The sequence below is a fragment of the Microcaecilia unicolor genome, chromosome 9, assembly GCF_901765095.1.
Source record: "Microcaecilia unicolor chromosome 9, aMicUni1.1, whole genome shotgun sequence".
NCBI classification, from domain to species: Eukaryota; Metazoa; Chordata; class Amphibia; order Gymnophiona; family Siphonopidae; genus Microcaecilia; species Microcaecilia unicolor.
Window position 1 is genome coordinate 13,552,140 of NC_044039.1, and position 27,707 is coordinate 13,579,846.

At 43.0% G+C, this 27,707-nt stretch overlaps 1 protein-coding gene across 1 annotated transcript in view; it reads left to right on the forward strand.

Moving 5' to 3' along the window:
• The window catches only part of SYT1 (synaptotagmin 1), an 805,134-nt gene that overhangs the window by 577,948 nt on the left and 199,479 nt on the right, over positions 1-27,707 (forward strand). The gene's annotated exons all lie outside the window — the stretch shown is intronic.

Sequence of the window (27,707 nt, forward strand, 5' to 3'; positions counted from 1 at the left end):
AGACCTCTCTGATCTTTCTTTTCTTTATTCATCGTACTAAAATGTCTTACTTGGATTCCTGCATTCTGAGTGACATGTCTAAATGTCCTTTGCAGTTTCTAGGGATGTCGGCAGACCGACTTTTTCTGCTCTTTTCACTAGACCCCCCAATCGTTGACAGTTTGCATAAGATGCTGTAGACTGATTACAGTTTGCTGCTATTATCTGTGTGACTATCACAGAGGAACAGAATTTCAACTGCTATTGAATACATTTTTTTGAATGTTGCATTCTTGAACTGGGTCTCAGCTTGACTTTTTCTACTTCATCGGTAATTGCAATAGCTTAGATTACTGTAAGGGACCCTTTTACTAAGCTGTGTAGGCGCCTACATGCACCCAACGCACGCCAATTCAGAAGTACCGCGTGGCCTGGGTGGTAATTTCATTTTTTATGTGCGTCAAGTATGCGCGCCGGTAAATTTTCAACGTGTGGCGCTAACCGGACGGTAATCAGCAGTCTATGTGCGATGACAATTACCGCCGGTTAACGTGTGAGACCTTACCACTAAGTCAATGGGTGACAGTAAGGTCTCAGGCCCAAAATGGACACGTGACAATTTATATTATGCAGCACGTCCATTTTCGTCCCCCCCCCCCAAAAAAAAGGTCTTTCTTGCAGGTGCATTGAAAAATAGACCTGCACGTGTCCAGTACACACGTCTACACCAGCGCAGGCCATTTTTCAGTGCACCTTAGTAAAAGGACCCCTAAGTGTTTTCGTTATTTGGTATTGTCCACAGTATCTGTTGCTGAGACTTTAGCTTTTCTGACATTGCAAAGAAATAATTGTGATGCAAATTTTGAAGAAGCAGCTTTTCAGCTTGGAGAAGAGACGGCTGAGGGGAGACATGATAGAGGTATATAAAATAATGAGTGGAGTGGAACAGGTGGATGTGAAGCGGCTGTTCACGCTTTCCAAAAATACTAGGACTAGGGGTCATGCGATGAAACTACAGTGTAGTAAATTTAAAACAAATCGGAGAAAAGGTTTCTTCACCCAACGCGTAATTAAACTCTGGAATTCGTTGCCAGAGAACGTGGTGAAGGCGGTTAGCTTGGCAGAGTTTAAAAAGGGGTTAGACGGTTTCCTAAAGGACAAGTCCATAAACCGCTACTAAATGTACTTGGGAAAAATCCACAATTCCAGGGATAACGTGTATAGAATGTTTGCACGTTTGGGAAGCTCGCCAGGTGCCCTTGGCCTGGATTGGCCGCTGTCGTGGACAGGATGCTGGGCTCGATGGACCCTTGGTCTTTTCCCAGTGTGGCATTACTTATGTGCAAATGAACCAGTGATTGTCGTGTTTATTTTAATTTTGCTCACACCTTTTCCAGTAGTAGCTCAAGGTGTGTTACATTCAGGGAGCTCATATTGTAGTCTTGTACTTGAGGCAATGAAGGGTTAAATTCACAAGACGCTGTGGTGGGGTTTGATCTGGGTTCCCCTGGCTGTCAAACCTGGTGGTCTAACCATTAGGCTACTCCTTTACGTCATGTAGGGCCATTCTGTTATGGTTGGCCCACTGGTTTTCTGAATCAGTTCAGGATTGGGAGGCAAATGCTCTCGTATTTAATGGACACACAACGATTCGAGTGTCTGGCCTAGTTTATGTGTGTGAGAATGACAGCATTTATTTTCTAGATTGAAAATTTGGTCAATTATCCTTGAGAACAACTGTAAGGTTGAAACAAAGCACTGGATCGATTTTTTTTTTTTTTTTTTTGTATAGAATAAATGATTTCTTTCAAATCACTTCTGGCTGCCTCCTTCCTTCTAATTTTTTTTTTTTTACAGTTTACATAGGGACTGAGTCACTACAGGCTGATAATAACTAATATGAACACCTAAAGCCTTTCAGCAAGCAGAGACGAGGGCTGTGTTGAAATGTAAGGAAGCGTAGGACAGGTACGTAGGTTCCCTTAGGAAAAGGAGGAGCTAGTGGTTACTGACAGTGGCGTAGCTATGTGCGGCCATGGGGGCCTGGGCCCCCCCCAAAAAAATTTCTTCTGGGCACCTGGTTTTGCGGTGGGGTCATCAACTCCTGCTAGCTGAAGCCTTCATCCAGCGCCGGTCTCCGGCGTCGCCATGTTGCCTGCCCTGCCCTCTCTTCCCCTCACGTCCCGCACGCTCCTTTTAGTGGAACTGAGCATGCTCAATTTCTCTAAAAGGAGCATGCGGGACATGAGGGGAAGAGAGAGCAGGGCAGGCAACGCAGTGGCACCAGAGACCAGCTCTGGATTAGGCTTCAGCTGGTGGGGGTTGAGGACCCCCACCAGCCAAGGTATTTGCGGCGGCAGTGGGTGGGGGAACGGCAGGGCAGTGAAGGGGGTGGAGGCGGCGTGGTGGCAGACCAAAATGTGCCCCCCACCTCGTGCTCTGGCCCCCTCCCACCGCGAGGTCTGGCTACGCCCCTAGTTACTGAGGAAGGGCAGACTGGATGGGCCATTTGGCCCTTAAGTGCCGTCACAATACTATGCTTCTATACTAATGAGCACCTTAATCACTCAGAGGAAGAGCTATCATCAGCCTGTTCTCTATGGAGTGCGAAATTTACCATGACTATCAGGTGCTGTTAAATTCTTTAGCAACTCAGGATGTAGGTGTTCAGTGCTACCTTGCTAACAGCTGCTCCCTGTGGGGGGTGATGAAGAAAATCATAGTGGGTAGGAGAGTGTGGTTAGCATGAGACCTACGAATGTGTTTCTGACCACACAATGCAGAAAGGGGTTTATATTTGTTTCTCTACTGGAGCTGGCGAATGCCTTCACGGTGCTATGTAAGCCACATTGAGCCTGCAAATAGGTGGGAACAGTGGCGTACCAAGGGGGGGGGGGGCGGTCCGCCCCGGGTGCACGCCGCTGGGGGGTGCTGCGGCGCGCGCCTGCTCTGAGTTTGCTGACTTCGCGCGTTCGCTGCAGCTCTCTCTGCCCTGGAACAGGTTACTTCCTGTTCCGGGTCAGAGGGAGCTCCAGCGAACGCGCAAAGTCAGGGAACTCTGAGCAGGCGCGCACTGCGGCACCCCCCCCCCAGCAGCGTGCATCGGGGGGGGTGCTGCACCCGGGGGGGTCCGCACTGCATCAGGGGGGGGGTGCTGCACCCGGGGGGGCGGGGCGCCGCCCCTAGGAACGCCACTGGGTGGGGAAATGTGGGATACAAATGCAACAAATAAAATAAATAAATAAAAATTGCATAACTCAGATGATATACTTAAGCGCATTAAAATGAATAATAATGAGGCGATTAGGTATTCTGTCACAATGCAGAAAATGCTGCAGAAGACTATAAAGTGAGCATAACCCAGGAAACTAAATGCCAGGTCTGAGGAGGACCAGAACAGTTAGCTCGCACTTGCATCAGAGCAGAAAAGCTAACACCCCTACCCCAGACCCCCCACCCCCCAAGACCAATGATCCCTGACGTCTCATATCCTCTCCCCAGGGATAACTCCCCTACCTGCCAACCCCCTGATCACTCCCTGACACCCCCTAAAAATGGGAAAAAATAGCCTTGGTGTCTAGCAGTACCCCCCACCCAACCCCCAACAAATATCTCTTTTGTCTAGTTCAGAGCAAATTGATTGGACTATATGTTTGGGTGCCAATTAATGTTTTTGACTCAAATACGTTGAAAATTATGATTTGTATGAGATTTAAGATCTAAATGATGTCCCTTGTCATGTCCCTTGTCATGACATTGAGTAGACATAGGACAACTAAAACATAAAGGGGTCCTTTTACGAAGCCGTGGCAAAAGGGGGGGGGGTCTGCTCTAGCGTCAGCGTGTGTATTTGATGTGCGCTGAGGCCCCCTTTTACCACATCAGGTAAAAGGCAAGGTTTTTTCAAAAGAAATGGACGTGCAGGTGGGAGCACTTACCCACCACCCATTGAGGGTGTATGATAATGCAACTATTGTGTGTGAGTGGGGGAAGCGGAGGGGCACCAACTGAGTGTCCAGAAGAGCAAATATGTGGGGATGTATTTATGTGTCAATCGCCTGTATCTAGATGCAGGGGAGCCTAGAGGCAGCTAGGGGAATTTACCCCTCCACCTTATGCCCCACACAGTACTTTCCACTGTGAAAATAGCTGGAGCAAAGATGTAGATCCTGGCAAGCTGCCGCCCACTGTGTCCATTGGGCAAAGGCCATAACAACACAGCTTTCTGGAGTGGAGGAGTAGCCTAGTGGTTAGTGCAGTGGACTTTGATCCAGGGGAACTGAGTTCGATTCCCACTGCAGTTCCTTGTGACTCTGGGCAAGTCACTTAACCCTCCATTGCCCCTGCTACAAAAAAATAAGTACCTGAATATATGTAAACTGCTTCGAAAGTAGTTGCAAAAACCTCAGAAAGGCAGTATATCAAGTCCCATTTCCCTTTCCCTATTTGAGATTCTACATGGAATGTTGCTGTTGCTACTATTTGAGATTCTGGAATGTTGCTACTATTTGAAGATTCTACATGGAATGTTGCTGTTGCTACTATTTGAAGATTCTACATGGAATATTGCTAGTGGAGGAGTAGCCTAGTGGTTAGTGCAGTGGACTTTGATCCAGGGGAACTGAGTTTGATTCCCACTGCAGCTCCTTGTGACTCTGGGCAAGTCACTTAACCCTCTATTGCCCCTGGTACAAAATAAGTACCTGAATATACATAAACCGCTTTGAATGTAGTTGCAAAAAAAAAAAAAAAAAAACTCAGAAAGGCAGTATATCAAGTCCCATTTCCCTTTCCCTATTTGAGATTCTACATGGAATGTTGCTGTTGCTACTATTTGAGATTCTGGAATGTTGCTACTATTTGAAGATTCTACATGGAATGTTGCTGTTGCTACTATTTGAGATTCTGGAATGTTGCTACTATTTGAAGATTCTACATGGAATGTTGCTAGTGGAGGAGTAGCCTAGTGGTTAGTGCAGTGGACTTTGATCCTGGGGAACTGAGTTCGATTCCCACTGCAGCTCCTTGTGACTCTGGGCAAGTCACTTAACCCTCTATTGCCCCTGGTACAAAATAAGTACCTGAATATACATAAACCGCTTTGAATGTAGTTGCAAAAAAAAAAAAAAAAACTCAGAAAGGCAGTATATCAAGTCCCATTTCCCTTTCCCTTTCTACTATCCCCAGCTAGAAACAAGGAAAATGCTATCTACATCCTCTGCTACAGAAGGCAGCCCATATCCACACCACAGGTGAACCAGAGGGGGGAGTACAGAGAACCCCCCCCCCCTCATCAGTGCGGCAAGAAGCTAAATATCATTTTGCATTGCTTCTTTCATTTCCAAAGCAACACAACACTCAAACCCTCGTCCTGAAGAATCTTGTTCATTTGAATGGCAAAACTCACTATCTGGGATAGGCCAGTAGGCCTTTTTTAGATTAATTAGGAGCCCAGTCTTCTGGCAAGAGTGCCTGTGATGTAGCCACAGATAAAGCGATGTGATTGCCATGAAAGCACAGAAACGAAGGTTAATGCAATCAAAAAATACAAAGTGATCCCTTTCTATTGGACTAAAGCAATACTTTTCTTCACTAGGCTTTCGGCAGCTACTATTCCCTTTCTCAAGTCAGATCTGAAGGAGCCAAAAATAGGAGTCCTAAAAAATATAACTTTTATTTCCGTGTGTAGCCATCAATACAGTATCATTCATCAATGCAGTGGCCTACACAGGAGCTGTGAGTGTCAGACGTATCACTTGATATATGGCCTTATCTACTAAGCTTCTTTCCCCATAGACAAAAGAGCGGAAATAAAGCATGAACAACTCAGTCCTATACTTGATAAAAACTCAGTTTTAGTTTTAGAGTTCCATTTCAATGAGAAACATTCTCTCTCTGATTCTATAAAGGTCGCCAAACATTGCGTGCGCAAATTTAGGTGCGGCCCCGATTTGCGCACACAATTTAATAGAATAATGAGCCAGTTAGTGCCAAGAATTGGCGCTTTCACAAGCAATTGTTGGCACTAATTAGATTTAATTGGTGATTACCTGCATAAAGTTAGGCATGGGATCCGTGACTAAAATTTATGCGTGGCCTGAAAAAGGGGGCACGGAAATGGGAGAGTCATTCATAGGTGTTTCGGGGCAGGTGAGGGTATGGTTTTGCAGTACATGCATAATTATAGAATATGAGTGCTCCGTGCCTATATTTAGGTGCGGGCATTTGCACCACATTTAAGTTTGTGCAAATGGCAGGCACCTGAATTTATGTCCAACCTCTCTGCTTAAGCATTTATTTTATAAATTGCGCCAAACGTTAGGCTTGGCTTATAGAATACCGCTTTGGCGAAACATTGAATTTTCCTGCTTGTAAATTGTATAGCTATTGATTATGACGTGCATTTCCATTGTTTGGCCAGCAGGTGGTGACTGTCATTTGTTTGTAAAGTTGTTACAGAACTGTCGCAGATAAGGGAGTGGAAAGAGAAGGTTCTTTTTTCCTGAGACCCTGTGAACAGTTAGACTTCTTAACCTGTGAGCAGCTGTATCTTGTTCCTGAACTGCCCTGGTACTATTTAGTTTACACAGTTTTATATTTGATCCATATTCAGTTACCTGTTATTGCCTGTTACTTTTCCATCTGTTTTACATAGTTCACTTTTCAAGTTCTGTGATAAGAAACCTAGCCCTTACTCTCTTGTTCGGTACCCATGTCTGTTTTATTGTTCCCACCTTGTTAATTCCCTTATCCCTTATTTGTCCTGATTGTCTGTACTGATTAGATTGTAAGCTCTGTCGAGCAGGGACAGTCTTTTACTTGTTCAGTGTACAACACTGTGTACATCTAGTAGTGCTATAGAAATAAGTAGTAGTAGTCTTTGGGATTCTGCACGGAATCTTGCTACTCTTTGGGATTCTGCACAGAATCTTGCTATTCTTTGTCCTTATCCCTTATTTGTCCTGATTGTCTGTACTGATTAGATTGTAAGCTCTGTCGAGCAGGGACAGTCTCTTACTTGTTCAGTGTACAACACTGTGTACATCTAGTAGTGCTATAGAAATAAGTAGTAGTAGTAGTCTTTGGGATTTTGCATGGAATCTTGCTACTCTTTGGGATTCTGCATGGAATCTTGCTACTCTTTGGGATTCTGCACAGAATCTTGCTATTCTTTGTCCTTATCCCTTATTTGTCCTAGTTGTCTATCTTGATTAGATTGTAAGCTCTGTTGAGCAGGTACTGTCTCTTAAATGTTCAGTGTACAGTGCTGTGTATGTCTAGTAGCACTATAGGAATGATAAGTAGTAGTCTTTGGGTTTCCAGAATCTTGCTACTCTTTGGGATTCCGGAATCTTGTTGGGATTCCGGAATCTTGTGACTCTTTGTCCTTATACCTTATTTGTCCTGTTTGTCCTGATTAGATTATAAGTTCTGTCGAGCAGGGACTGTCTCTTACATGTTCAGTTTATAGTGCTGCATACGTCTAGTAGCGCTATAGAAACGATAAGTAGTAGTAGTAGTAGCAGCATTGAACATCCAGGTCTATTGTAGCTGGAGGTTTTTAACAATTAGAAAAATGCTCGCTGCTGGCTGAGTTATTTAACCGTGACTGAACTAGGAAAAATGCAATATTTGTAAACGGGAGGGGTCCAAGTTCTCCATTAATACCATACAACAAGGAACATTTTGCAATGAATCCAGACGTTTCATTCTCTTTGTCTACAAAAATGCAAGCAGCAGGTGCAAATGGGGAGACGATGGTGATTGAGGGAAGCCGAGGCGCAATGTGGATTTGATATCTGATGTTAGAATTTGTGTAACACAGTGAGGCTTCATCTGGTCCTCATTTAATCAAGTGGTTCACACCATGAAATAGTTAGCAAATTAGTTGTTCGAATACAAAATTCCATCTTGCTACTGCTTTTGCTGCTGAAGGAGTAGCCTAGTGGTCAGTGCAGCAGACTTTGCTCCTGGGAAACTGGGTTTAATTCCCACTGCAGCTCCTGGGGGTCCTTTTACTAAGGTGCGCTGAAAAATGGCCCGCGGTAGTGAAGACGTGTGTTTTGGGCGCGTGCAGAATTATTTTTCAGCGCACCTACAAAAAAATGCCTTTTCTTTTTTGCCGAAAACAGATGTGGTGCAGCAAAATGAAAATTGCCGCGCGTCCATTTTGGGTCTGAGACCTTACCGCAAGCCATTGACCTAGCGGTGAGGTCTCATGCGTTAAACGGGTGGTAATGGTCTACGTGTGTCAGAAAATTAAAAAAATATTTTTCAGATGCGCATAGCGGACATGTGCCAAAATTGAAATTACCGCAAGGGCCGTGCGGTAACCAGGCGGTAACTCCAATTTGACACGCATTGGGCGTACGTAGGCGCCTTAATCCTCTATTACCCCAAGTACAAAATAAGTACCTGTATGTAAGCCACTTTGATTGTAACCATAGAAAGGCAGTATATCAAGTCCCACTCCCTTTCCCTTTCCTAGGATCGCCCCAAAAAGAGGTCATTCTTCGTTAGTGCATTCTGCAGACTATTTCAGCCTGGTGATAACAGTATTTGCTTGAAAGTATGCTGGCTACATAAATAAGCTTATTTTCATTTTTTATTTTACCCATTCAAGGATACAGAAAATTATTTGAAGTCAGTTTTACACAGGGCCGCCAAATGTTGTACTTACTCACAATAGAATCAAGGGATTTCTATAGGTAAACTTGTTTACCTGGGAGGGAAAATAAAAATCTCCCCCCCCCCCCTTGCATATAAGGGAAAGAAATGGTGCCATGGACAGGTTTAAGACAGACCCATTACTGCATGCAGAGGGATTTCTTACGCAAGGTACATAGGATTCAGAATTCTTACAGCACCAGCCTACCGCTGGATTTTCAAAGGGAAACGGCAGGGTTTCAAATTGACCTTCCCATATCTGACCGCTGCTCTAGCATTCTCCAGCAGTGATCGAGTTATCCTTGGCATTAAGATTTCTGCAGGCTGAGCTGCTTAATGGAAATTCTGTTCTGCTTTAGTATTTTTCCACTGAATCATCATTTAAGTCAAGCTTACAGGAAGGGGAAAGATCAATCAAAAAATCGATTGTATTAATAGTTACAAACTACCATAGTTATACCTTGATCTCCCTGAAGACATGAAGAGTTGGAGAAACCGTATTTTACAGACTGTTAGGGTTGAGTTCATTGGAGATCACACTGAAGTTGGGCATTCTCTGTTGGATATGATATCAAAAGTTATTTTCTGGTAATCTCTCTCTCTCTCTCTCTCTCTCGCTCTCTCCCTCCCTCTCTCTCCCGCTCTCTCTCTCTCTCTCTCTCTCTCTCTCTCCCTCTCCCTCTCTCTCTCCCTCTCTCTCCCTCTCTCTCTCACTCTCTCTCTCGCGCGCTCTCTCTCCCTCTCTCTCGCGCTCTCTCTCTCTCTCCCCTCCCTCTCTCCCTCTCTCTCTCCCTCTCTCTCCCTCTCTCTCTCTCTCTCTCGCTCTCTCCCCTCCCTCTCTCCCGCCCTCCCTCTCTCCCGCTCTCTCTCCCTCTCTCCCTCTCTCTCTCTCTCTCTCTCTTCAATAGTTATGTCTTCTAGCACACTTTTTTTTTCTCTTCCTCTCTCCTGCCTACTCTTTCTCCCTTCCTTTCCCCCTCTAGGTACCCTCTCTCTTTTTTTTTCCATGGCACTATGAAGCTTTCTCTCTCCCTCTCCTCCCAAGGTACACTCGCTGTCCTTCTCCCTCTTTCCCCCTTCCTTCCTTTCCCATCCTCCTCAAGTCTTCAAGGTATTCTCTCTCTCTTTCTCAATCTCCTTCTCCTTAACCCCCTCACCCTAGGCATTCACGCTATCTGCTCCTTCCCTTCCTCCTTGGCACAATCTCTCTGTCTCCTTTCCTCCCCTCTCCTCCTTGATTCCCATGGCTCATCCGTTCCCACAGTAACATGGCTTTTGAACGTCAGTGCCCATGCAGTACCCCTGCTTCCACGGTGGCTTTTCATCTGCCACATCTAGGTGTCATCGTGCACAATACATTGAAATCTGCTCAGTGTGTGGCGCTGGCTAAAATAAAAACCAGAATATTAGGAATTATTTTCAAAGGAAAAGAGAATGAAACAGAGAATATCATGTCTGTATGACTCCATGGTGTGACTGCACCTTGAGGTTTGTTTGCAATTCTAGTCACCATATCTTAAACAAGACAGAGCAGAATTAGAAGAGGTTCAAAGAAGGGCGACCAAAATGATGAAGGTGATGGGACCCTCTCATAGAAGGAAAGGCTAAAGAAGTTAAGGCTCTTGAATTTGGGAGACGGCTGAGGGGTACATATGATAGAGGTCTATAAAATCCAGAATGGGTTGCAACTGGCGATCACAAATCAATTGTTTACTCTTTCTAATTTTATAAAAATTAGGGGGCATTCCATTTACTTACATAAAACAAGTTGGCGAATGTATTTTTTAATTCAATGGATAATAAAGCTCTGGAACTCATTGCTAGACGATGTGCTAAAAACAGTTAATATGATTGTGTTAAAAAGTGTATGGACAGCATTGGACCCCCCCCCCCCAACACCACCACCACCCCTGCCTCGAGCCCCAGCTAGCCTCCTCACCCCTGCCACCCACTCCTACCTATCATCCCTGGCCAGGTGAGCACCTGGCTGGTTAAATGCTTCATAACCAGCTATCCAGTGATATTCAGTGGGGGACAGCCGGCTATCTCCTGCTGAATATTGCCAGGTAGCAGCTAGCAGATAACCAGTTATATCAGCCGACATAACGGCTATCCGCCGATTTTCAGCCCCACTTTAGCGGCTATATTTGGCCACGTGAATATGTGGGACCTCTTTGGCCGGTTAGAAGATAACCGGCTACATCTGAATATCAACATAGCAGGTTATCTTCCAACTGGTCAAAAATAAAAACGGGATATTCAACGCCGGTCACCGGAAATGGACCAGCATCGAATATCTGGGTTTAGCAGTGACCCTGGGAGTTTGCCGGGCTAATTCCTGTGGTCTGAATATCGGGCCCTCTGTAGGAGGATTACAGAAGGTGGACTTATCAATTGTTACTCTTCAGTCTGCCCACTGTGTCTATAGTGAAAGATAATTTTTTGATACTTTGGGGCTGGACAAATAGCCTTAACCGATAAACAGCTATCCATCAATATTCAATGGGGGATGGCCAGTTATGCCCCGCTGAATATTCCTGGTTTGCACTTAGAAGATAATCAGCTATATTGTACAATATCGCCAGCTATCCCTGAATATTCAATCCATATCCAGCTATTGTAAGCGACTTTATTGGGCCAATTAAATAGCTGGCATACCTTTAGCCGGTTTAAAGTTAACCGGCTATCTTCAAATATCAACATGACCAGTTAACTTTAAACCGGCTAAAAATAAACAGGATATTCAATGCCAGTCACCGGCATTTTGAATATCAGGGCTGACTGCTGACCATGGGAGTTAGCCGGGCTCCCTCCCGCAGTCTGTATATCGGCTCCTTCGTTCCTAGAGGTTCAAAAGTGACTAAAGACGTGAGAGAATTAACTGGATTGTATCTGCAGATAATTTAGATGTTTCTCAATTCCTGGAGTCATCGCAAAATCTTATTACTTCAAGGCCGAAAAGAATGCTGTTTTGAAATTGTATTTCTCTAAGAAACATGTTCCTTTTTGTGGTCAACAGATAAATATATTTCCTGATTTGACTAGACAGATACAGTTTCATAGGGAATAATTTCTACAGTTGAAACCCAAGGTTCTAGCTGTAGGAGGTACATTTTTTTCCTTATATATTCCTTGTAAATGTCTAATCCTTTATGGAAATCATAGATATGTATTTGTAGATCCCACTCAGTTGGAAACTTTTCTTTTCGATAAACTGGTTCTTCAAAGGAATGCTATCTAAGGGACCCTTTTACTAAGGTGCGCCAAAAAAATGGGCTGCGGTAGTGTACGCACGTGTTTTGGGCAAGCGCAGATCCATTTTTCAGCGCGCCTGTAAAAAAAGACCTTTTTTAAAATTTTGATGAAAACGGACATGCGTCAAAGTAAAAATTGGCGCACGTCCATTTTGGGTCTGAGACCTTCCTGCCAGTCGTTGACTTAGCAGTAAGTTCTCATGTGGTAACCATGTGGTAATCGTCTCTAAGCGCATAGAATGACGATTACCGCCGGTTTATGCCGCGCGCCAGAAAATGAAAATTGTTTTCCAGCGCGCATAGCGGACGCGCGTCAAAAATGAAATTACCGTAAAGGGCCATGCATTGGGTGGGAGGCACCTAAAGTTTTTTTCTCGTTTGAGTTTGAATGTAGTTGGATAATTAGTATTCCTGTAATACTAATTTATTTCTTTGCATTTTTAGTCAAGTCTTGGCTGTTGTTTTGTTCCCCTGATGTGATCTAAATGATTTAATATTTGCCTTTTATCTTTTCATTTTCTTACAGTATTATGTACTGTGAATGTTATGAGAAAATGAATACATACATAAATTTCAATCTTGATCTGCCATCATCTACTGTGTTGCTATTCTACTGCTAATAGATTTTTGGCAGGCTTGGGACAGATATGTTATATTTACACACCACATCCCTCAGTTAAGAACAGGGGATTGACAAGTTAGCTAAAAGACATGAGTGAGGCAAAAGATTGTTTGTTGAGTTGCGTTCTGGAATTCTATATCTACCTGAAGTGGATGAAGTTCAACTAGGCGGATTGAATGAGCCATATCGCGTGCTGACCATCGTGATCTATGTGTGTTCATCAATATATAAGTTCCAGGGCTGGCCCGTTGAGTTTAAATCTCAAAATTAGGGGGGGGGGGCTGTAAGCTAGGGGTGTGAAAGTTAATGGGAGGTATAAGGCTGAAGGATGACCTAGGCTGTCGACAACCCTTGCACCGGTCTTGACTAGTATTTATGCTTAACCCAGCTCCCTGGTCCCCTCCCCTCCCATGAGTGGAGGAGTGGCCTAGTGGTTAGGGTGGTGGACTTTGGTCCTGGGGAACGGAGGAACTGAGTTTGATTCCCGGCACAGGCAGCTCCTTGTGACTCTGGGCAAGTCACTTAACCCTCCATTGCCCCATGTAAGCCGTATTGAGCCTGCCATGAGTGGGAAAGCGCAGGGTACAAATGTAACAAAAATAAAATAGATACTGTTGGAGATTCTATATGGAATGTTGCTACTATTGGAGATTCTACATGGAATGTTGCTACTATTGGAGATTCTACATGGAATGTTGCTATTCCACTAGCAACATTCCATGTTGAAGGCTGCGCAGGCTTCTGTTTCTGTGAGTCTGACGTCCTGCATGTACATGCAGGATGTCAGACTCACAGAAGCAGAAGCCTGTGCGGCCACATTGGTGATCTGCAAGGGCCGACTTCTACATGGAATGTTGCTAGTGGAATAGCAACATTCCATGTAGAATCTCAAATAGTAGCAACAGTGGAGGAGTGGCCTAGTGGTTAGGGTGGTGGACTTTGGTCCTGAGGAACTGAGTTCAATTCCCGGCACAGGCAGCTCCTTGTGACTCTGGGCAAGTCACTTAACCCTCCATTGCCTGCCATGAGTGGGAAAGCGCGGGGTACAAATGTAACAAAAAAAATGTCTTACAACCATCTATTAAATGGCTATATTTACAATATAATATAATGATAGTGATATGTTCCTCTTGACGGGAATTAGCCATCCGTCGATGACCTTCATTTTCATTGCATACCTTAGATTTCCTGAGACTAGATGATGAACAACTTAATATATGCAGGATCAGCATGTCCTACTACAAAGGGGAGCATGGAGTCGTTCAAAATACTTGAAAGCTTAATGGAACCTTTTTAAATACCTTGAGGGAATGGTGTGATTTAAACTACTAATCTTAACACACAGTTCTAACAATTATTGACACTGTGGGATGAAACTAATTGTGCTCCTCAGATTCTATGGACTGGTACTTCAGGGTCTGAGGCATCTCGCATGTTCTAATTAATTTTACTAATCCCTTGATTGCTGGGAATAAGAAATATTAATTGCAGATTATTCAAAGAAAGGATTGTGAAGACTGCGCCACAAAGGTAGACGTGTTAGCGGATTACTATGCCATACTGCCGGAGCTCAAAACATTGTAGCTGCATTATTCAGTATAAGTATTCCAGCTTCATAATTAATCTCCTTGGTAGTTTACTAATTGCTGAGATCAGTATATTAAATACGCTGTTTCTACAGAAATTAAATTCATAAATATAAATGTGTTTTATGTTCAGGCACAGAAATCAAGGATTTTATTATTTTTTTTTTTTTTATCGTTGACAGAATGGATTGTTATTGTTTGCAAGATTACACAGAAAAAGCATTTGAACAGCAAGTATTCTCTCTGGGCTGCATTAGAATTTCATGGCACCATGCAGTTGAGCATTAATTTTTATATTAGGTTTTTTTTTTTTTGATGTGGTCCACAGTATAGCACTTATTGTTCAGGTTAAATATTACAAGGAGCACAAACGCAGATGAAGGGCTGCAAGAAACACGGTGTAAGTGCAAAAACAAAAAATGACTGGACAACCTTATGGGTAGAAATTGCTGAACATTTTCAGGCATAGGCGGTCGGTGGCCCAACTGTTTGGGGAGGCTAAACGGGGTGGGGTTAGGGGGTGGAGCCAGGGGGCGGAGCTTATATCCATAATTGCCTAACACACAGAAAAAAATAAATAAATAAAAATGAAATAATCACAATTAATACCTTTTATTAAATTTAGATATTAGATATGTATCATATGTCAAAGAATAAAGTGGTTGCTCAAAGCATATTCTAAGCACAATCGCTCAACTGCAAAACACTATGCACAACTTTGTGCAAAAACACACTCAGAACCTTACTGTACCATAAATATTACACTGGGCAGAACCTAATACACCAATATACCACCCATACGGAAAATGCAGACCGTCAACAATATGAAACAAGGGATCATAATATCACAATTCTCATGTACAGCCACAAAACACCCTAATTCATGTTTAATGTGGGATAAAATGCCATAAATAAGTAAATAAATATAAACTTTTAATGTTGAGCACCTGATTCTCAAAGTGGACATATTCCAAACACTATAATGAAAATAAAATGATCTTTTCTACCTTTGTTGTCTGGTGAGTTTTTCTGATCATGCTGGCCCAGTATCCGTTCTGCTGCTATCTGTCCTCAGTGCAGGTCAGGAAGTCATCCTCCTTAAATATCTCCCTGGCAACCCAGGACACCTCCAGCCAACCCCTCCTGCTTTCCCAGCAGTAAGGTAAACAAACCATAAACCAATTTCTACAACTGGACAAGGCTAGAGGGCTTTCACTGCAGCTCCTGCTGTGAGGATGGAGGTAAATCAACAATTTAAACCCCTCAGAGCACAGCAGGGGAGGCTTAGCCTGTCCAAGCCTCTTAAACCGGGCGCCTAATGTTTTCAGGTCAATATTCAGCGGCACTTCTTGAGATAAATGCTTCCAGTGATGCTGTGCCTGGATATTTAGCAGCACTTTCTGGTGCCAGATGGGACAGGACTGCAGGGGGGCTTGTCCTGGTCCGTCCCACTAGACCACCAGAGACGTCATCTGGGTAAGTGCTGGGGGTTCTCATGGGGTCAGGATAAGAGGGAAGAGGGTTGAGTTGATATTAGAGGAGGAGCTTTCAGAAGGAGGAAGGATTTCTTGTCGATAGAATGGTCGGGTTGGAGGAACTGCCTAGGGTGCTCTGAAGAGGAGGGGGGGGAGGTCTGATTTAGATGGTACCGATCAGGGGGAATTAGATCAGAACGAATCCAGATCAGAGGGTGGGGGTCTAATTTGGAGGCATCCAAATTGGGAGGAGCAGAAGAGAGAATTGGCTGCCACAGAAGCCTCATTGGCTGCTCTTGAGGTGATATGCAGATCACAGTGGTTTAGAAAAACAATAATATCAAAAGTTAAGGAAAGGTTAATAGAAACGCCATTATATTATAAGACAGACAACATTCATACAGTACCTTATAGAGAAGTCAATAAAATCAGAACAGTATCATTGTGCAGGGCTGCTGAGAGGGGGTGGCAAATCTTTTTCCAGAAGGTTCTGCTCCCTTGGTCTGTCTCTCTCCTGCTCCTGTATGTTGGAACCCGGGTGATTGTATTAACATGATAACCCAAGTCCCAGCACACAGGAGCAGGAGAATGACAGACCAAGGGGGGAGCAAATGCAGGAAGGTAAGAGGACAGCAGTGGTGGCCGGAGTGGGGGGGGGGCAGCATTGGGGCCCGGCTCTGTCTCTCAGTGGCTCTTCCAATGTGGAATTTGTGACCATGATACACGACAAAACATCTTAATTTAAAGTAATTAACCCAAAAGTTAATTGAAAGAAGTGGGTTTTTAAAAGAACATCGAGGGGTCCTTTTACTAAGCCGCGTAAGCATCTACGCGAGCCCAACATGCGCCAAAATGGAGTCATTGCCCGACTACCATGTGGCTCTTGCGGTAATTTCATTTTTTACGTTGGTCCGCTACGCGCGTCTGAAAAATTATTTTCTGGCGCGTGTAGCGGACGCACGCCAAGTGGCATCTGACACGTGTAGGTCTTTACCACCCAAATTCTTTACCGCCAGTCTGTGGCTGGCTGTAAGGTCTCAGACCCAAAATGGACGCGCAGAAATTTTGATTTTGACACTCGTCCATTTTTCGGGGGGAAAAAAGGCTTTTTTACAGGGGCGCTGAAAAATGATTCTGCGCGTTCCCAAAACCCGTGCCTACACTACGGCAGGCCATTTTTCAGTGTGCCTTTGTAAAAGGACCCCTGAATGCCTATGCCTGTGTACAGTCTATTCTGTAATGAAAAATTAGGCATCTACTTTTCTGTATCGAACATTAGTGGCAGTGCCTAGTATTGAATAGAGAATGTGATATTACATTCAATCTGATCTTGAGACAAATGGGCACTGAACATGCTTGAGAACTCCTAGGTGTAGGTTTTGCATTTCCTCACAATGAGCTGCTCAGTAGTTCTGCAATACTATTGCAGAACACTCTCATCCTTCCTGTCTCATCAGCTCGTAACCTTGGGGTCATCTTCGACTCCTCCCTCTCCTTCTCGGCACATATTCAGCAGACTTCTAAAACCTATCATTTCTTTCTCTATAATATCAGCAAAATTCACCCTTTCCTTTCTGAGCACACTACCGGAACCCTCATCCACACTCTTATCACCTCTCGCCTAGACTATTGCAACTTGCTTCTTACAAGTCTCCCACTTAGCCATCTCTCTCCTCTTCAATCTGTTCAAAATTCTGCTGCACGACTAATATTCCGCCAGTGTCGTTATGCTCATATTAGCCCTCTCCTCAAGTCACTTCACTGGCTCCCTATCCGTTTCCGCGTACAGTTCAAACTCCTCTTATTGACCTATAAGTGCATTCACTCTGCAGCTCCTCAGTACCTCTCCACTCTCATCTCTCCCTACATTCCTCCCCGGGAACTCCGTTCACTGGGTAAATCTCTCTTATCTGCACCCTTCTCCTCCACTGCTAACTCCAGACTCCGTTCCTTTTATCTAGCTGCACCATATGCCTGGAATAGACTTCCTGAGCCGGTACGTCAAGCTCCATCTCTGGCCGTCTTCAAATCTAAGCTAAAAGCCCACCTTTTTGATGCTGCTTTTAACTCCCAACCCTTAGTCACTTTGTTCAGAACCCTTATCTTATCATCCTCACTTTAATATTCCCTTATCTCTTGTTTGTTCTGTCTGTCTGTCTGTCCTAATTAGATTGTGAGCTCTGTTGAGCAGGGACTGTCTCTTCATGTTCAAGTGTACAGCGCTGCGTACGTCTAGTAGCGCTTTAGAAATGATAAGTAGTAGTAGTAGTCTTTGGGATTCCGGAATCTTGCTACTCTTTGTCCTTATCCCTGATTTGTTCTGTTTGTCTGTCCTAATTATATTGTAAGCTCTGTCGAGCAGGGACTGTCTCTTCATGTTCAAGTGTACAGCGCTGCGTACGTCTAGTAGCGCTTTAGAAATGATAAGTAGTAGTAGTAGTACTATTGAATGCCACAGTCTTATTGGTCAGATAGGTGGGCGGGTTCTTGCAGGTATGGAATTAATGTTTTTTCAAACAAAAGTAGTCATTGACCTCTTCCTGGATGAGATGATGGTCCGTCCAGAGTTTTGTTGCATTTGATCATACCATGTTCAAACGCACGAAGAACTAACAAACATACAAACTTTCTTCTTTATATATCTGTAAATTTCAGTGTCTGTTTTTATGTTGTCGTGAATAACTGTCTAGTTCTTCCTCCCTCCTTTTTCTTTTCAAAGTAATTTGACTACTGAATAAAATATATTTGGGCATACAGCGATATGTTAAGCCTTGTAAAATAAATACCATAGAGAGCATCAACTGAAACACGTATTGAAAAAAATTTGGCATAATACAACGAAAAGAGTCAACTCCTTGTGATGAATTTGCCTGAGTAGGTCTGTCTCAGTCAGGCACAAGAGATTACCATGGTAACATTTTATTTAAAAAATGAACATGCACACACACAAAAAAAGATATTCTATTGTGAAAGGTACCTGGGGGGCAAGTTAGCTAACTACTTCCCTATAACAATAGCTATTTGAAGCTCTCATTGTGGTCAGAACATGATATTTTCAAAGCAAACGAACCACTGAGCACCCTCAAGAAGCTCTAAGTATGTTTTCTGCTTGCCTACAATACACTGCTCATTAGTTCTCCGATACTATCAAATACCAAAGTCTTCTTGGTCAGATGGATAGACATGTTGTGCCAGGCAGGGTACCAATGTTTTCTCAAACAAAAGTAATTGTTGACCTCCTTATGGATGAGAGGACGGTCCTTGTAAAGTTTTGTTGCATTTGCTCATACCATGTCCAAATGCTTGAATAATAAACAAAGAAACAGACAAGCTTAGTGTCGCAGGAGAAATATTCTCAGATATATTTACAGTGTTGGGCAGTAATTTATAATTCGTTAATATATTACCGGTTATATTTTTCTTTTAAAAGTAACAAGTAATTGCAACGATTACTTTTGTGCAAATGTAATGAAATAATTCTAATCATTACTTTTTCCGTTAACAAGCATTGTGGAAGGGCATTTTTGATATGACTTCTAAATCCGATTATAGGCATTTGGGAAAATAAACGTCCAAAACTCCAGTAGCAAACATGGCCATTTTATAACCAGATAACCATCCAACTTTTTGTTTCAAAAATCTCCATTTGCTAGATGTTTTTGTGCATAATGAGCCCAATATTCAAAAATATTTAACTGGCCAGTTAAAGGTTATCTTCCATTGAATATCTGCAGTTAGCAGCTAGCTGCTAACCAGCTACAGTGAAACCTTCGGGTTTTCATCGATAATCCGTCCGAAAAAAATCGTCAAAATCAGAAACCGATGAAAAATGAGGCAATTAACGAGGACGCCCAAAATCGGGAGAAGGACATCCATCTTGTGGCCTAGTGGTTAGGGTGGTGGACTTTGGTCCTGGGGAACTGAGGAACTGAGTTCGATTCCCACTTCAGGCACAGGCAGCTCCTTGTGACTCTGGGCAAGTCACTTAACCCTCCATTGCCCCATGTAAGCCGCATTGAGCCTGCCATGAGTGGGAAAGCGCAGGGTACAAATGTAACAAAAATAAAATAGATACTATTGGAGATTCTACATGGAATGTTGCTACTATTAGAGATTCTACATGGAATGTTGCTATTCCACTAGCAACATTCCATGTAGAAGGCTGCGCAGGCTTCTGTTTCTGTGAGTCTGACGTCCTGCACGTATGTGCAGGACGTCAGACTCACAGAAGCAGAAGCCTGCGCGGCCACATTGGTGATCTGCAAGGGCCAACTTCTACATGGAATGTTGCTAGTGGAATAGCAGCATTCCATGTAGAATCTCAAATAGTAGCAACAGTGGAGGAGTGGCCTCGTGGTTAGGGTGGTGGACTTTGGTCCTGGGGAACTGAGGAACTGAGTTCGATTCCCACTTCAGGCACAGGCAGCTCCTTGTGACTCTGGGCAAGTCACTTAACCCTCCATTGCCCCATGTAAGCCGCATTGAGCCTGCCATGAGTGGGAAAGCGCGGGGTACAAATGTAACAAAAAAAAAAAAAATCTTCCGATACAAATTGGGAGATGGACGTCCTTTTTCGACGAAATCAGAGGCAACCAATGAAAACCGAGACACATTTCTCGTTGAAAAAATCAGCAAAATCCGAAACCAACGAAAACCAATGTCAACGAAAACCGAGGTACTACTGTATATAGCACAAAATAGCCAGTTAGAAGTGGATATTCAACGCCAAATCGGCTATCTTTAGTGGTTCAAATAGGCTGCATAGCCAGGCCTGTCTTTAACCACTAAGCACGTAACCAGTTAGTGCTATATATCAACTTAACTGGTTAAGTTGTTATAATCGAAAATGAAATTGGATATTCAATACTGGTTGCCGGAAACAGCCAGGCATTGAATATCCGGGTTTACATAGTAACGTGGAGGGGCATAATTGAACGTCGCTGGCGATCTATTTTGGCGGTGGCGCAACAGCTGGCTGGAACCATATTTTCTAAAAAGATGGCCGGCCATCTTTTTTTTCGATAATATGGTTTAGCCTGGCCAAATGCCAGAGTTCGCCGGGGTTGAGATGGTCGGTTTTGTTTTTCAGCGATAATGGAAACTAAAAGCGGCCATCTCAACCCCGGCTAAATCCAAGGCATTTGCTCATGGGAGGAGCCAGCATTTGTAGTGCACTGGCCCCCCTGACATGCCAGGACACCAACCGGGCACCCTAAAAATTAAAAAAATATATACAAATAGCTCCCAGGTGCATAGCTCCCTTACCTTGGGTGCTGAGCCCCCTAAATCCCCCCCAAACCCACTCCCCACAACTCTACACCATTACCATAGCCCTTATGGGTGAAGGGGGGTACCTACATGTGGTACAGTGGGTTTTGGGGGGGTTGGAGGGCTCAACACTTAGCACCACAAGTGTAAGGTGGGGGGGGGGGGGGGATGGACCTGGGTCTGCCTGCCTGAAGTGCACTGCACCCATTAAAAACTGCTCCAGGGACTTGCATACTTTTGTCAGGGAGCTGGGTATGACATTAGAGGCTGGCAAAAAAGGGTTTTATTTTTATTTTTTTAGTGTGGGAGGGGGTTGGTGACCACTGGGGGAGTATGAGGAGATCATCCCCTGTTTCCTCTGGTGGTCATCTGGTGAGTTGGAGCACCTTTTTGAGGCTTGGTCGGGAAAATAAAAGGACCAAGTAAACCCGGTGAAATACTGATTAACGCCTCTTTTTTTTCCATTATCCGTGAAAGCCGGCCATCTGGTAGCCACGCCCATGTCCCGCCTTTGCTATGCTGCCGACACGCCCCCTTGAACTTTCGCCGGCTCAGCGACGGGAAAGCGGCGATGGTGTAAAAAAAGCAGCTTTCGATTATACCGATTTCGCCGCTTTTGAGAGATCGCCGGCCATCTCCCGATTTATGTCGGAAGATGCCCGGCGATCACTTTCGAAAATAAGCCTGATAGTAACATAGTAGATGACGGCAGAAAAAGACCTGCACGGTCCATCTCGTCTGCCCAACAAGATAAACTCATATGTGCTACTTTTTGTGTAGACCTTACCTTGATTTGTATCTGCCATTTTGTGATTTTCTAGCTACAAGAGACCAAAGAAAGAGGAAAGTCAAGCCACAGTATCTGAAAAAGCTAAGAGAAGCTGGGAAATTTCTCAGGATAATGAAGAGAAAACTGTGGAATTAGAAGTGAAAATACCCCCGAATTTTACAATATTGGCTGAGGGAGGGGAGAGCCAAGACTATTTTTAGATGTTAAAAGAAGGAGGAAGTGCAAAAGTGATGGCGGTAAGTGCTTCCCCTCCGAAATGGCCGCACGGCAAGTGCAAACTTACTGCTTGGCCGCTTTTTTTTGTTTTTGTTGTTGACCTTTTTACCCTTTGTGGTAAAAGGGGCCTCAGTGTATGGCAGAAACACGCCCCGCCAATAGCAAAGGGCCCTGTTTACCGCAGCTTGGTAAAGATGTCCCCAAGTTTGTAGCCAAGGCAATTATCCCGGATCATGGTCGGAGCTGGCTCAACTATTAAACAAGACTAATTCTTATTCGAGATTTCTAGACTGCTAGATCCTTCCAGACCTAAGCGGTTTACAATTAATAAGCCCATCAAACAAAGCGGGCAGAAATACAATATCATAATTAAAACTATAAAATAAAAATTGTAGCATTCCACATGTTAAATGCAATATAATACTACGCGTTCAAAAACTCTTAAAAAGATAAGTTTTTAGTTTTTTTTTCCTGAAAGAGAAATAAAAGAGATCCAGCCTTAAGTCCAAAGGTAATTCATTCCAGAAAGAACTGAAAAAGAAGAAAAAGAAGCCTTCCGATACTTACTATACCCAAGACCAACAGCCGAAGGAAAAGACAATAAGTGATAGTGTTTAGAACAACACATGTAAGTAGAAGAGTGCTCCAGTAAAGCGACTACGAAACCATATATTAAACCATGGAAGACATTATAGACCAAACAACACATGGTTTTAAATGTAAATCTGGCTTGGATAGGTAGCCGAATTATTCAACAGAGGAAACACGCTCTCATATTTGTACATCCAAAAATCATCTTCACTGCTGTGTTTTGAAGTAATTGTAATTTAGTTAATAATTTATGAGTTATACCTGTATACGTTGAATTACAGTAGTCTAAATGAGGGAGTATCATAGCCTGAACAAGTAGACGGTTACCTATGGCTTGAGCTTCTTGGGATCAGCAAAAAACAACTGCAGTCGAGCCACACTAACCTAGAGAACCATCAACACATACATTTTTATAGGATGTTTGTGTAATAATGGTAACTGTTGAGTTATACATGTATCCCTGGAACATGGGTGCATATATTGACACCAGCTGTATGGCTGGCATAAGTGCTTGTGAATAAGCTCATATGCACATATAAACCCGGTTACTCTAATATGCTATAAAATACAGTAGAATATTATATATATACTAGTAAAAAATGCCCTTTTCTGACACAAATGAAACGGGCGCTAGCAAGGTTTTCCTCGGAGTGTGTATGTTTGAGACAGTGTATGTGAGAGTGACTGTGTGTGAGAGAGAGTGAGTCTGGGTGTGAGTGTGTCTTTGAGAGAGAGAGACTGTGTGTGTGAGAATGAGAGTGTGTGCAAGTGCGTATGTGAGACACAGTGTGAGAGTGTTTCACACAGATACAGTATGTGCGAGAGAGTGAGTGTGTGTGAGACAGACTGTCTGTGAGACTGAGTATATGAGACCAAGAGAGTGTGTGAGTGACTGTGTGACACATAGAAAGTGAATGTGATACAGTGTGAGACATAGAGGGGCTCATTTTCAAAGCACTTAGACATACAAAGTTCCATAGGTTACAATGGAACTTTGTAAGCCTAAGTGCTTTGAAAATGCGCCTCAGAGTGTGTGAGAGAGAGAGTGTGTGTGTGTAACAGAGATACCTCCCCCCTCTCTGGTGTCAGGCCCCCTCCCTCCCTTTCTTTGGTGTCAGGCCCGCCCCCCCCCCCCCCCCCCCCCCCCTCTCTCTCTCTCTGGTGTCTGAGCGTTACTGTGCAGAACGCTGAGCTCTGGCTGTGCTTCAAGGAACTGACCAATCCTAGTTAATAGAATGCACCTCCAACTTTCTGAAGCCGAGAAACCTCGTGTGGTTGATCACTTCTGCTTGTGACGAACCCGGAAGTACGAGATGTCAATATATATATACACACACATTCTAATATACTCTCTTTCTAGAATTTGCTTCAACAGGGTTCACTCTGGATGCCTATATATATAACCCCACTGTTATATAATTACTCCCACAGTGAATATGTTAAAAAATGTAGAATAGATTTATAATAATGCATAGGAATTCTACACAGTCTCTCTCTGGTGTTATTCAAAAAGCTATTTTGATATGACATCTGATCTTTGTCGTAGACCTTTCATATCTTTCCACCAAGCCAAAACAAATGACTGTTTGTAGTTCATCTTCTAAATAAATGTCATTCTCTGAAGGTCGGAAGTGGCAGATGAATGGCCAAACACTGTAGTATTAGCAGACAAATGAGAGATGATATATTGCAGATTCCTTCATACAACGTATTAATAGACCCATTTTCTTAATGAATTCTTTTTTCATTTTAAATTCTTTAATTAATTATTGTGTCAGGGTTCACATTAAACTAAACATCTTTGTCCTTTTCAGTGAAAAGTTATTTCAGTCGTACTTGCTGTTAGTCATGTCCTTCTTACTTCTCTTCATTTTCGAAAGAATGACACCTTAAAGAAGGTGCCCAGGCGTCTACCATACATTTTTGGGGATCTTTTAATGATTTGTCTGAGTCCTTTGGTTGTCAGCATATGATTTGCATTAGTTTGGAAAGTACATTTGAGACATTAATTTCCTGAGACATATAGATGTCTCCAAATTGTTAAGGTCCTTCCCCCCCCCCCCCCCCCCCCCCCAACCCATTTGTGTTATGTTTTCCCCTGTACTCTGTTCTTTCTCCTACATTTTGTATATTGGCTTTCCTGTCATGTAGTCCTTACCCATTCCTCTGTCTATTGGTTGTCGCCTCAATAGCAATGGCTGTTGGACATCTATTCTATAGCCTGAGGTAAGACACTCGACTCCTTTTATGTGTTCTAATATTAGTAATGTTGTGGTCACTACTGTAAAAGATTGCCTATTGAATGTTCGCACCCTTCAAGGGAAGAGCCCCTTCGTAAAAGACTACCTTACTGACTTGCTTATTGACTTCATGTGTCTTACAAAGACATGGGCCAGAGTAGGGGAGGAGGCCCAATTTTATGAGGCCTGCTCTCCAGACTACTTTTTCTTAGCAGGCCTAGAGAAGGTAGATGTGAGGATAGTATTATATTCATCTATTCTTCTGCCTTTTCCTGTTCTGCCCTCACTCTTCAACCTTTAAAATTTTCAGAGGCCTCAATTAGTCTACTTAATGCTTATCATCCACCATCAGCCCTCCTGCTTAGTTTGCAGGAACTTTCTTCTCTTGTCTTTGATCGGCCACTTCTGATTTTTCTCTGCTTATCCTTGTTGGCTTCCATTTTCATGCAGATAATCCACTAAATGCTGCAGATAAGGATTTTCCAACTCACATGGCAGCTCTCAGTTATTCCCAGATGATAGAGTTTCTACTCATCTTGCAGAAAAAGAACGGGGTGGAAAAAGGATGACGGCTCTTCTAAGATGACCACAGGACACCCAAACATAGGAAAATACTCCTTATTGGTCTTGAATAAAGACTTGACACGGCATTGTGTTTCAGCAAAACGTGCCTGCCTCAGGAGTCTTGAACGATGAAGATATGAAACATAAAAGGTGCGTGATGCAGAAACTGTCTTTATAAATACCTTTAGTGAAACGCTTATTGAATATCACATTTCCTTGATATCGAGTAAACGTTTCACTAAAGATCTTTATAAAGACAGTTTCTGCATCACGCATCTTCTGTTTTTCATATCCTCAATGTTCAAGACTCTTGAGCCAGGCACGTTTTGCCGTAACATGGTGTCGTGTTGAATCTTTATTCAACACTGATGAAGAGTATTTTCCTATGTTTGGGTGTCCTGTGATCACCCTGGAAGAGCTGTCATCCATTTTCCACACTGTTTTCTTGTGCTTCTGCTTCTAGGAATTCTGTGTTCAACCACTTCTCTGGTTGTTGTATTTTACTACTCATCTTGCAGGCCATATACTGGATCTTTTATTCCTAGCCGCTTCAGCCTTTCCTCATAGGGAAGTCGTCCCATCCCCTTTACCATTTTCGTCACCCTTCTCTGTACCTTTTCTAGTTCCACTATATCTTTTTTGAGATACGGCGACCAGAATTGAACACAATATTCGAGGTGTGGTCGCACCATGGAGCAATACAAAGGCATTATAACATCCTCTTTACACATAGTGGACTGGATTCAGTAAATAGCGTTCAAATTTGAGCACCGAAAATATGAGGGCAGAGCGCTAGTCTAAAAATGGTTCTTTAAGTTGGGTGCCATTTATAGAATAGTTCTTAGCACGGGGATTTATACACCTAAGTTAGGCGCAGATCTCTACGCGCATCTTAAGTGAACACCTCTAGCCCGCTCATGCCCCTACCACTTCTATGCCCCCTAAAAATTTGCATGCACATCTTCATAGAGTAGATGCCCAAGTAAATTCAAATCATTGCCAATTTGCACCAATAATTAATGGTTAACACCCACTTATTGGTGCTAATTAGCTCATTCCTCAATTAAATTACGTGTGCAAATTGGGTACGGGTCCAAAGTGCGTGCTATTTTGAGTGCCATTTATGGAATTTGGGGAAGAGCCCCCTCTTTCTGAAGAGGACACATTCACCGAATGTACTCCCATGACAAACAAAATGGCGGCCAAATGAAAATGAATAAAATGAACATTCCCAGAAACAATACGAAACAAACATTTTCTGGCTGCCCATCCCTAATTTTAATTGCTATAACAACCCTTATGTGAAATATGTTTTCTGCTTTTCCCATCTCGTCTATACAAGTGATCCTTGTTCATTTTGCTGTGCTGGTGTTCTAGTTTCCGTGAGTTAGAAACACCTGTTCCTAAGTTGACTACCAATATAATCCTTATTGCTATCCCTAATCGTTTCCTCTCCACATATTCCTCTTCATCTTCCTATACCTACCTCCCTACGCCCATTACCTTTTACACCTAATTCCTCCATATTCAATCTAATTGTACACCCAATTCCTCCTTTGTTCAATTTACGTATTTGCTAACCCCATTATTATTATGTTTACTACAAATTGTATATTACGTTTACTACTAATGTACACTCTTCATATGACTTGTAATTCTTCTTATTGTTACTACGTAAGCCGCATTGAGCCTGCCATGTGTGGGAAAGCGCGGGGTACAAATGTAATAAATAAATAAATATTGATAGAGCCTTATCTTGAGATAATGTGGTAAAGGGGAAATGGGACTTCATATACCGCCTTTCTGAGTTGTTGTTTTTTTTTTTTTTGCAACTACATTCAAAGCGGTTTACATATATTCAGGTACTTAATTTGTAAATAAAGTGTATCAGTAGTGAGCTATTGAAAGAGCTTCAGATTCAAGAACTCTCGAAATGTCTTTAACGCATTTTTCGTTGTGTCGTGCAGAGTATACTTAATTTTATGAAGCACTTTCTTTACATAAAGCCTGTTTCCCATGCAAAAAAAAGGGCTCTTGTAAGACTACATGACTGCATACGTCCAGAAAAAGTACACACCTGGAAAGTGTGCAACTATTACCTTTCCATAATTAACGCAGCTTGCAAGGCAAAGCACAAATTGTGATATTCAAACTGCATAATAATGAGATGCTTTATATGGATTTGCATACTGTGCATCTCATGAAGATTTAACCCGGGTCCCTTCTACAGCAAGATTCAGACATTAAAGATTAAATCCGGAGTGATACCTACAGGATATAAATGCCTTGAAATGGATTCTATACAGCAAGGCAGTGGGTAAAAAACCAGGAGTGCCAGAGTAGAGATGAACCAAACTTTATTAATCAATATAATGACTCGACACAACGTTGTGTTTCGGCCAAAAGGCCTACATCAGGAGTCTTGAGAAAGACCTTTGTTCTAAAATGTTAGCCG